Source organism: Equus asinus, chromosome 6, assembly GCF_041296235.1.
Source record: "Equus asinus isolate D_3611 breed Donkey chromosome 6, EquAss-T2T_v2, whole genome shotgun sequence".
NCBI lineage: Eukaryota > Metazoa > Chordata > Mammalia > Perissodactyla > Equidae > Equus > Equus asinus.
This window is the reverse complement of record NC_091795.1, coordinates 18757030-18768847: the sequence shown is the minus strand read 5'-3', so window position 1 is coordinate 18768847 and position 11818 is coordinate 18757030.

Genomic DNA, 11818 nt, shown 5'->3' with positions numbered 1-11818 from the left:
TTTTTCTCCCCAAATCCTCCCAGTACATAGTTGTATGTCTTAGTTGTGGGTCCTTCTAGTTGTGATATGTGGGATGTCGTCTCAGCATGGCTTGATGAGCAGTGCCATGTCTGCACCTGGGATCTGAACCAGCAAAACCCTGGCTGCTGAAGCAGAGTGCACGAAGTTAACCACTCAGCCACAGATCCAGAGCCCAGGAAGAATTTCTTAAGACACAGAAAACACAAACCATAAGAGAGAAGCCTGATAAAGCCTACTTCATTAAAAGCAAAGAAACTTCTGTGCCAGAAGTCACAGACTGGAAAAGACATTTGCAAAGAATAGAACTGTCATAGCACTAGTGCTTGAAAATATAAAGAATGTCCCAAACCATCTGAGACCCATCCAACCGGCAAAATTTAAAGAACTTGGCAATGCTAGGTGTTGGAGATGTGGAGAGACAGGAGCCCTACCCTGGGGGAGGGAGAGTGAGCTCAGCCCACTCCACAGGGAGCTGCAGATGAGGCTGGACCCTGAGGACCAGGAGGTGGCATCCTTCTCATGCTGTCATGGGGGCCACATCACCACACTTTTTCAGGCTCCAATGGAGGTCCTGGTTTGGCCACAGAATCTTCTGTAATACAATCCTGCTGTTTTGTTTTCATGGTATCTATTTTCAGAACTCGTTTCTATATATGGTAAATGATGCTGCTTTTCCATTTACAAAGGTGACAAAGTTTCCACTTAAAAGGTACAACTGGTGGCCAGAGGATTCTGGGAAAATGGAGGAGTAGGAAGCACCAGGAATCTGTCTCTCCACCTGCACAACAAGTGCACTGGCAGAATCTGTCTGGTGTAACTATTCTAGAGCTCTGGAATCATGGAGGCCCGCAACTTGCAAAAGAAGACTTGGGGAGGTCCTCAATACCCCACTCACAATAATGGGTGAAGCAACCAGACAGAAGATAAGCAAAGAAATAGAGAACTTAAATGACACACTAAACCACCCAGATCTAACAGACCTATACAGAACATTCTACCCAACAACAACAGAATGCACATTCTTCTCACCTGCACATGGAACGTTGTCCAGGATGCACCATATGCTAGGCCACAAACTCAGTCTCAATAGACTTAAAGAGATCCATATTATACGATGTGTCTTCTCTGATCACAATAGGATGAAGTTAGAAATCAGTAACAAAAGGAAAACCGGAAAATTTACAAAATTGTAGAATTTAAACAATACGATTTTAAAGAATCAGTAGATCAAAGAAGAAATCACAAAGGAAATTAGAAAATACTTAGAGATGAATGAAAACTAAAACACAACCTATGGAAAATTATGGGGTCCAGCAAAAGCAGTGCAAAGGGGGGAAATAGCTAGAAACACTTAAATTATGAAACAAAAAGATCTCAAATCAACAATCTAACTTTACAACCTAAGGAACTAGAAAAGAAGAACAAACTGAATCCAGAGTTCGCAGAAAGTAAGAAATAATAAAGATTAGAGCAGAAATAAATGAAATAAGCAAAAACAGAGAAAATCAATGAAACCAAAAGTAGTTCTTCCAAAAACATCAACAAAATTGACAAAGCTTTTGCTAGATGGACTAATAAAAACAGAGAGAGGACTCAAATTCTTAAAATCAGAAATGAAAGTGGGAACATTACTACCAACTCTACAGAAATAAAAAGGATTAGAAGAGCGTATTATGAGCAGTTGCCCACCAACAAATTGGATAAAGTATATGAAATCGAAATATGTCTAGAAGCACAGAACCTACCAAGGCAGAGTTATGAAGAATTAGAAAATCTGAACAGAGCTATGACTGGTAAGGAGATTGAATACGTGATCAAAAATATCCCAACAAAGAAAAGCCCTGGACCTGATGGCTTCACTGGTGAATTCTACCAAACATTTAAAGAAGAACTCATACCAATCTTTCTCAAATTTTCCAAAAAATTGAAGAAGAGGAAACACCCTTGAACACAATTTATGAGGTCAGCATTACCCTGATTATCAAAACCAGACAAAGACACCACAAGAAAACTGTAGAGGGATATCCCTTATGAACATTAATGCAAAAATACTCAACAAAACACTAGCAAAGAGAATTTAGCAGCATGTTAAAAGGATTATACACCATGACCAACTGTGATTTATTCCTGGAATACAAGGATGGATCAACATGTGAAAATCAATCCATGTAATAAACTACATTAACAGAAGGAAGGGCAAAAAACATGATGATCTCAATCAATGCAGAAAAAGCATTTGACAAAATTCTACACTCTTTCAATGTAAAAACACTCAACAATCTAGGAATAGACGGAAACTACCTCAACATAATAAAAGCTATATATGAAAAACAGACAGTGAACATCATACTTAATGGTGAAACACTGAAAGCATTTCCTCTAAGATCAGGAACAAGGTAAGGATGCCCGCTTTCACCACTTCTGTTCAGTCTTGTACTGGATGATCCAGCCAGAGTGTCTAGGCAAGAAATGGAAACAAAAGGCATTCAGATTGGAAAGGAAGAAGTAAAATTATCTTTGTCCCTAGACAACATGATTTTATATGTAAACAACTCTAAAGATTCCACCAAAACACTTTAGAACTGATAAGTGATTTCAGGAAAATAGCAGAATACAAGGTCAACAGACAAAAATCAGTTGTATTTCTGTACACTAACAATGAACAATCTAAAAACAAAATTACGAAAACAGTTTAATTTACAATAGGATCAAAAAGAATAAGACCAAATGAACTTAACGAAGGAGGTGAAGGACCTGTGCAATGAAAACTACAAAACATTGCAGAAAGAAATTAAAGACGATAAACATAAATGCAAACATGTCCCATGGTCACCGATTGGAAGCCTTGACATTAACATGTCAGTACCCCCCAAAATGATCTACAGATTCCATGCAATTTCTATCTAAATCTCAATGACGTTTTTTGCAGATATAGAAAAACCCATCCTAAAATTCATATGGCGTCTAAGGGGACCCTGAACAGCCAAAGCAGTCTTGAAAAGGAAGAACCAAACTGCAGGACTCACGCTTGCTGATTTCAGAACTCACTACAAAGCTACAGTAATCAGAGTAGTGTGGCGTTGGCATAAAGACAAACATATAGACCCTTACATAACATGATACACAAAGATTAACTCAAAATGGGTCAAAGGTCTAAATATAAGACATAAAACACTTTGAAGAAAACATAGGATAAAAGCTTCAGGACATTTGCATTTGGCAATGATTTCTTGGACAGGACACCAAAGGTACAGGCAATAAAAGAAAATAAATGGGCAAATTAGACTTCATGAAAATTAAAAAATTTTGTACATCAAGAGACATTATCTGCAGAATAGAAAGGCAGCCCACAGACTGGGAGAAGATGTCTGCAATTCATATATCTGATGAGGCATCAATGTGCAGACTTTAGAGAGGATTCCTAAAACTCAAAAAAGCAAACAACCCAATTCAAAAACGAGCAAAGGATTTGAATAGACATCTCTCCAAAGAAGATGTTCAACTGACTAATAAGCACATGAAAAGACGCTCAACATCACTAATCATAAGGAAAATGCCAATCAAAACCACAATGAGAAACCACCTCACATCACTATAAACAAAAAACTAGACAGAAAATAAGTGTGGCGAAGGATGTGGAGAAATTGGAACCCTTGTGCACTGCGGGTGGGAGTGTAAAATGGTGCAGCAGTCACCGAATGGAGCTCAATGTGGGTTTGGAAGCATTCAACTGTTTTTCTAAATTGTTTTTTTCCTTTTGTTATGTTAAGGAGATGCAAGCACCAACCACCCTGAACCAGGCCAAACCTCACCACAAGAGCTACACCTTTGTCCCATTTTTAATGCTGAGATCTCTCCAGGAGGAGCTTAGGCCTTATGACCCTAACCTGCAGTGTATGTGGAAGCATGTTTTCCATCTGAGCCTGTTCAAGGAACACACGCCTCTCCCTTTTGAATGTTATTCTCCATCTGAAATCAATGTTCCTGCGTCCCTTTGTTTGGGGACACCATGACTCTGGAAATGCTTCCTCATGGTCTCCTATTTGCCACAAATATATTTCACTTTTTGAGACAACTACTTCTGGTGGAGAGCCTGAATTAACTCACCAGGAGGGCACCCACTTTGGTTTCGGTAACAGGACCAATGGGGGTGAACCACGGAAGAAGCGAGTCCACAATGGCGGTTCCTGCTGGGGTTGAGATTCTATTTGCTGGTGAAAGTTCCGGGACCTTTTGGAGTTGGTTTTCCTGCCCCAGCACTGCGAGGCCGTGAGGACCCTGTGTAACAACTGCGAGTTAGGCAGGGGGCCTCTCACACAGGTCATTCTCTGGTTCAGCTCTCAGCTGCCGACTGCGGGATTGGCTCCATGGCCTTCCCATCTTCTGAGTTACAGGAATGCATGGTTGGTGGCTCCTGCAGTGACCTGAACAGAAACTGCCACTTGCTGAAAGAGGAAAGGACAGCAACAGCCGCAGGCCCGGAGATGACCGCCAGGAAATGATGTGGGACCCAGGTGTGTGACTGAAAGCAAGAATGTTCTCTAATGGAATCTGCAACAATAGGGGTGATCACTTTTCTTCTGAGAGTGGAAGGGCACACACGTGTGATGGTGATGAGTCCTGGGGGATTGTGAGCATCTGTTGACACCAGCCTCCACGTCTTGAAGTTGCCTCCCGGCAGGCACTGCACAGGACACTCGACACGTTGTCTCCTTCAATCCACAAACAGCCCTGTGAGGGAGGGAGCGCTGTTGCCATTTATGGACAAGAAAGCAAAGGCTCAGAAACCAAAGGATCTGTCTGAAGTTGCACAACGAGTGAACAGCAGAAGGGAGATTCTTAACCCAGGTCCCGAGTTCACTCTATAGTCAGAGGGATCCCCAAGATCTCTGTTTATATTCAACATGGGGCTGGACGGAGGGTGATGACTGTGACAAAATTAGAGGCACAGCCCTGACCCATGTGTAGCTGTCTCCATGGAAGGCGATATGCAGATGAGAAAACCGGAATCGAGTGTTCAGAATAACCAGACTCCCAAATGCTCAGCTCCTTCCTTTGGGAAGGAACCCAAGGCCAGAGGGTGGTCACATGGATGATCTGAGGGAGCCCAAGCAAGTGAAGAGCTCAGGTTGTTCACCAGCCAGGCCTCCATGGGCTGGGAGGCAGGCCTCCTTGTCCCTGGCCTCAGATGTGCAACCAGCTCTGACAGTCACGCCTCTAGCCTGGCTCTTAGAGGTTGGAGTCATTGTGGGGAGGGAGAAGAAGAATGACATTTCCAGAAGTGCGGAGCTCTGAGATCCAAGGTCTGCTGCCCCAGCCAGCTGGCTCTGCCGCGTGCAGGAGTCCCAGCGTGGCAGAACGGAGGGACGTCCGCAGTCAGCAGGTGGAGCCCAATATGCTTGCCTTTAATGGGTTTTCCAGTTACAAGTTCTATCTTCTATGTCCTCTATTTAAGGGAAAGTGACATGTCTCTCCTACCCTTAGCCTCACCTCTCCCTCACCCACTGGTCTCCATTCCCAGAGGGAACCACTGTGAAAAGTGTGGCTTCTGTCCTTCCAGGTACTTATTTATCTACGCGTTTACAAGCATATTTCTTAAAAGAGAAACGTGGATCATGCTTAATGTATTGGTCTGCAACTTCCTCTTTTCACCTCAAAATGATGTTCTCCTGGCCATCCTTCTGTGTCAGCACACAGATGTCCTCTGTCTCTTTTCCAGCACCGGCATGGTATTCCACAGTATGGACACAGACCTGTTGTGTCTGGGTCACATGTCCTGTGCTGAGTGGATGTGGACACAAGGCTTTCTTGAGAATGAGTTGTCCTTTCCCAGACCTGTTCCCTCTGAGTGACTGATGAGAGATGCAGGAAGTGAGAAAGGATGTCGTGTCTCAGAGAACCTGGTAGAGCTGGGATTCTGATCTCTCTGAGGATTGAGGGGTTGGATCTGAGAGGTGATGAGGTCTGGGAAGTGATGGTTTGGGAGAATGGTGGGGTCTGGAAGGTCTTGGGTCTGCAAGGTGATGGGTTTGTGAGGAGATGAGTCTGGGAGGTGCTGGGTCTGGGAGGTGATGCAAAGCTGATGGGGTCTGAATCATCTCCCATGATGCAATGGGCAGCTCTACATAGTCAGGAGTGCTCCCAGACCAGCTGAGTTGGTCAGATGAGCGTCCAGCCCTCCTCCCCACAGGGTGTTGTTGTGGTCCACCCTCTTCAGCTGGGCTGTTTCTGGCACACCTCCAGGGTACAGCTCTCTGGGGCCTCTTCCTCTGTCATCCAAGTGAGGCAGCCATGGGTCCCCTCCTTGCCTTCCAAGGGCTTGGCTGCTCTGAGTCATAGACCAAGACCCAGCACAGCCAAGAGCTTTTCTTGCCTCTTCCTTTGGGACACACTTTGTGTCACAGTTGGAAAGTTTAGGAAACCAATGGACACAGCCCCTGTGGAGTTTGAGGGTTCCTCAGCTTCCCAGAACCTGCCTGCATGCTTCACTTTCCCTTCCCTCTTTCCTTCCCTCCCTTTCCTCCACTCTCTGTCCTTGTCCTTCAGCAAACACTCATGCCCCTCCCATGGACCAGGTGCTGTGCTAAGCATTGAGCACAGAGAGATGAGTCAGCAAGTCACTCCTACTCTCCAGAAGAACACGCCATTCTTCTCTGCACCAAATTTCATCCTCTACTTGGTTGAGGTTCTGTGATTTTATTATGTTTTCTAATCTCAGGCTGTTCCAGATCTCCAGGTTCGCTAGCCAATTCAGAGTCCTCTGGTCTGGTCCTTGGTGCTGTTTAAAGCTCTTGGCACTGACCAAGCATTCTGAGTCCTGAAGACACATGGGCACCTGCTGGACTCCCCTCTCCTCCCCCAGAGAGCACCTCACACTGGCCTTGGCAAGGGCCTTGATGGCCCCCATGCTGGAACACTTGCAGTAACAGGGCCTCACCTCCACCACCAAGGCTCCCACATGTGCCTCCCTTCCTGGCCTGGTTACCTGTGCTCAGACGGCTTGGGTGTCTGAATGAATGGACAAATCTTGAGGCTGAATGGATGTACAAGTCACTGTGTGGAAATAGAAGCTCATAGAGGTAACAAGTCTCCTCTCCGTGAGTTCTAGTAGATAACAGGCAGAGATGAAAATGGAAGCCATGATTAGGAAGAACCAGGGGGCAGTAATACAATTTCCCTTTCTATGTTTTCTAAGTGTACTTTTTCCAACAGAAAACACAAATACTAAGAAGAAGAATAGAGAGCCGACAGGGCCCACTGGTGCAGTAGGTGGGAGGGTAAAGCTTCCCTCACTCTCTCAGTGACTGTGGGGCAGGTGGCTTCTCTAGAAGGTGGGCTCCTGGTCATCATGAGGGGTCAGTCCCCATGCGGAGGCCTTTGGAAGAAGCCCAGGTAGCAGGACGAGTGTGAGAGTGAAAGGTGTGGGCCAGGGCTGTCCCAGGAGGCATCTGCTAGATTCTGATCTTCCCTCAGCAACTGCTTCCCCCTCTAAGAAGCTCGCTGTGTGGCAAAGGTGCTCTGCAGGGGCTGTAGGTGAAACCTGGGAGGAAAGTGCTGAACTGGGGAGTAGGCCGCCCAGCCCCAACCTGCTGAGGCTGCATTCCGAGGACCCACTGGCTCAACCCTGCTCTGGGCCTCTTATGTTTTGGGAAACTTGGGCCAAATTCTCAGCAGAACTCACTGGGCAGGTCGTGAGCTCTCACGCAGAGATGCAGGGTCCAGCCCCTCTCTGGGCAGACAGAATGAGCCCTGTCACTCTCAGGACCAAACAGGGGACATGACTGAGCTTGATGGATGACTTACGTTCTTTGAATTTTGCCTCTTTCTCCTGAGCCCAGCCTGCCCTTGGCCTTTCCAGCTCTGCCCCAGGAGCCACCCTGCTCCCCATGGAGATCAAAGGTTCTCTGGCCTCTGGGACTCGCCCATGCTGCTCCCTGGCCTGGCACATCCCTCCTTCCTCTGCTCCGCACAGGCCCTCCTCACACTGCCCTGTGGGCATCAGTCCTGTCTCTTCTTCCAGAACTCGCTGCCTGTGCCTGTTTCCTTCTGTCCTGGACTCCCGTGGCTGTCCACGCTCTACCTCCTGCCCCTCCCCGAGTGCCCCTGACTCTTATGATGGATTTCCTTATTTATAGTTGTTGCCCTGCAGTGTGGGGACAGTGCCTGATGCTCCTCCAGGAGATGGCCTGGGGCCTGGCACAGGCTGTTCCTCTGTAGGGACGCTCTCCCCAAACCCCCCGCCCCCCCAGTTAACCACTGCTCACTCACCAAGGGCCCCTTCCTCCCACAAGCTCCCTTAACTCCCAGGTCAAGCCCGGCTGTGCTGGATGCTCTTGGGGCTCCCTTCCAGCAGCAACCCCGTTAAACATTTATGATGCAGGTGTGTGATTGGTGCCCATCTCCCGCCCCCATGAGAAGCTTCACAAAGGCAGGGAGCACGTCGCCCTGCTCCCATTGCCCGGCACTCACTGACCTGGTGCTGACGGGGCACTGAGGGCAGGGCCTCTATTACTTGCTGCATCTTCAGTGCACCCAAGCCGTGCTCAGAAATGGGGGCCTGTCCCCACCACAGCCTGATTGTACAATGAGTGGCCCGTGTGCCTCCCCTCAGTGTCTGGCCTGCAGAGATGGGGAAAGCGCCCAGTGAAGGCCCAGCCCAGGGGTCTATTGACTCTGAATGTGCTGTCCCTTTGGGAGGGAACTCGCCTAGGGAGCAGTTCACTTCTGTACTCGCTTCCGTACTCACAGACCCTCCACCCTCCGTTCCTGTCCCTGAGACATCCAGACAACGCCAGCTCCTGCTGCGTGCTTGGTATCTGGAGCTTGTTGATGACTCTCTCAGGTGGTGGGGGAGTGCCAATCTCCCTGGAACTAGGAAAGACAACCTGAAGAGATTGGGAACACGCGAAGATCACATGTGGCTGCTCATTGTCACTGGAGGCAGCAGGGCACAGGTGGCCCCTCGGCTGATCAGAGCACAGATTTCTGGTGAGCAATCACTCACCACCTCTGGTTTCAAGTGTGTGGATTTTATGCAGTAGGCATGGAGGCAATGAGGACAGGCCACCTTCTGGAGTCAAGACATCCGGGTGTCCTCCCTGTGGCCTGGGCATGTTCCCTCCCCATCTGAGCCTGCAAGGTGGGGTGGCAGCTGTCAGAAAGGCTCCATGGGATTAATGCGGTCATGTGTGCAAAGTGCCTATGGAGGGGCCGGGCACTTAGTAGACTCTCAGCAGTGCTGTCTCTCCTCTGCCCTCCTGGGATCAAGGCAGCTGGGACTCCATTAGTCCATCGGCCCAGCAGGTGCCCTTGTTGCTTCTGCCAGGAGTGGGAATCCAGGGCTGTGGGTGACTGTGAAACAGACACAATCCCTTGGGATCAGTGCTGGCCCAGGGTAGCTCTCTGAACTCAGCCTTCATCCAGCCTCCCCGTCCATAATGAGGGTGATGGCCTCCAACCTTGTGTTCCCAGTCAGGGAGGAAAGGTCCAGAGCCCTGTGAGCTGGGCAGAGATGCCTCAGGGAGCCAGTGCCCAGCGCCACGTTTGAGATGAGCACGAAGACTGCATTTGGTGGCTGCCGATGGTCTGCATGGAACACGGCATTTGACTGGCAATTGTCCGTCTTCAGCATGGTTCTTTGTTTTAAATTTCTGTATTGTTCGAATTTTTTTCCAGTGATTGAGAAATAATTGACATACATCATTGTGTAAGATGTACAACATGAAGATTTCTTTCCTGTATCTCAGACAGCGATGTTCACTGTACTCACCACACTGTACAGTACGTCCCTGGTACTTATTTCTTATACCTGGAAGTTTGTACATTTTCCACCTTCCTCCCATCCCCCTCCCCCAGCCCCCATCTCTGGTAACCACAACTCTGATCTCTTTTTCTATGAGTTTGGTGGGATTTTTGATGTTGTATTCTGTTTCTTTAGGTTCCACATATAAGTGAGATCACACAGTATTTGTCTTTCTCTGCCTGACTTACTTCGCTCAGCATGATGCCTTCGAGGTCCATCCATGTTGTCACAAATGGTAGGATTTCCCCGTTTTCTATGGCTGAATAATATTCCATTGTCCGTATACACCACGACTTCCTCCTCCATCCATCCATCCATTAAGTACAGTCTTGATCAAGGGCTTGCAGCTGTGGAGGCACAGCGTCACTCAGGTTCAAGGCTGAGCTCCACTACTCACCTGCTGTGTGGCCTTGGGCAGCTGCTTAACCTTTCTGAGCCTCCATCACCTCATCAGTAAAATGGGGGTCATTCTACAGACCCCAAAATAAATCCCACCTACTATGATTTAGTGGCAATTCCTGCCCCATGAATCTTTCCCTGACACATCACTGTCCCCCAGTCCCTTCTCCCACCCCCAATTCCCTCCCCCAACACACACCAGCAGGAGGTCACCTTTTCCATGCTCAGGCTGGCACAGTAATCGTCACTTTCTAGGTCCTACTTTGTAGAAACCCACCCTTGGCCACGTTCTTATTTTGACAGAAGCCCCAGATCCTCCCAGACTGACCCCACGTTCACACCCACTACGCTGCTAGGATGACCGAGGACCCTGCAGTGAGTCATTGTGGGCTGAGGGTGTTTTCTCATGTCCTGCTGGAAACCAAAGTGTGGTCCTGTCTTCTTATGGACATGAACCCCTTGCATCATTGGCTCGTGGCCCAGAGCACCCTGGGGCAGCTCTGTGACATGCAGACAGACCGTCTCTACTGACCACATTCTACGTTCAAACAGAGTCATTGTGCTTCCTCCTCAGGCGATCAAGCACCAACAAGGCTGGCTCCATCCCGGCAGAGGACAGGTACTTACTGAGCACTGTGCATGGGCTGGGGTCTTGGTTGGGCACTGAGGACATGATATGGCAGGAAGGAGACGGGTGGATGGGGATGGGGTGGGGTCTCCCCTGAAGAGGGCAGAGTGTGGTCAGGAAGAGGACCATCAAGCAAAGATGGCAGGTGAGATGAAGGTCACAGAGAAAGGGCCCTTCCTAAATGCTTTGTGGCTCTTGGGCCTCATCAAAGGAGGCTGGAGCCCATTAGCCTCACTGGCCTGCACCAGGGAGCTGCGCCTTCTCCCCAAAGTCACAGGCCCAAGCCTGAGGAATTTAGCAGCAAAGGTTTGAAACAGCCAGCAGAAAACCCAACCAAAAAACAAACACTCGGAAAACTTGAAGACCAAGTAAAAAAATTACTGAGTTGAGAAGAATTTTTTATGTTTTAATTGGTGAATACCGACAGAGAAATTGCCAAACAGCTTTGGATGGATTTGCTTGAGGGTTATCTCACCTTCTGCCAGTTGTGGTTGTCCCCACCAGAGTCTCCTTAAGGCGATGCAATGGACACCCTGTGTCTCAGGCCACCAAGGCCAGCTGCCCCGAGGAGGCTCACAGAGGAACTGTGGGATGTTCTCATTTCAGGTGCCTGGTCCCTCTCCGTGAGAGTCAGAATGGACAGCTCATGGTCATGGGTGTTTTTGTTTTTCTGAAAATGTGTCCAGGAACTGACTTCTCTCCACAGAAACTGGTAAGGAAACAGAGCTGTGTAGAGGGAAAGGGTGAGGGTCCCACCGGAGAGAGGGCGCGGTGCCTGCTGGGGCTGTGGGTGCAGCCACAGAAGTGTTGGGGAGTCTGAGCTGGGCCTGCCCTGGACTGTGGGCAGATTTCCGGTTTTAGGACTGTAGAAGAAAACCCAGTAATAGTATCTAAATTAAAATAAACTGGCAAATTCCTGGCATTTGATACTTGTTTAAAAATACAATTTAAAAAGGATAGAGAAATTT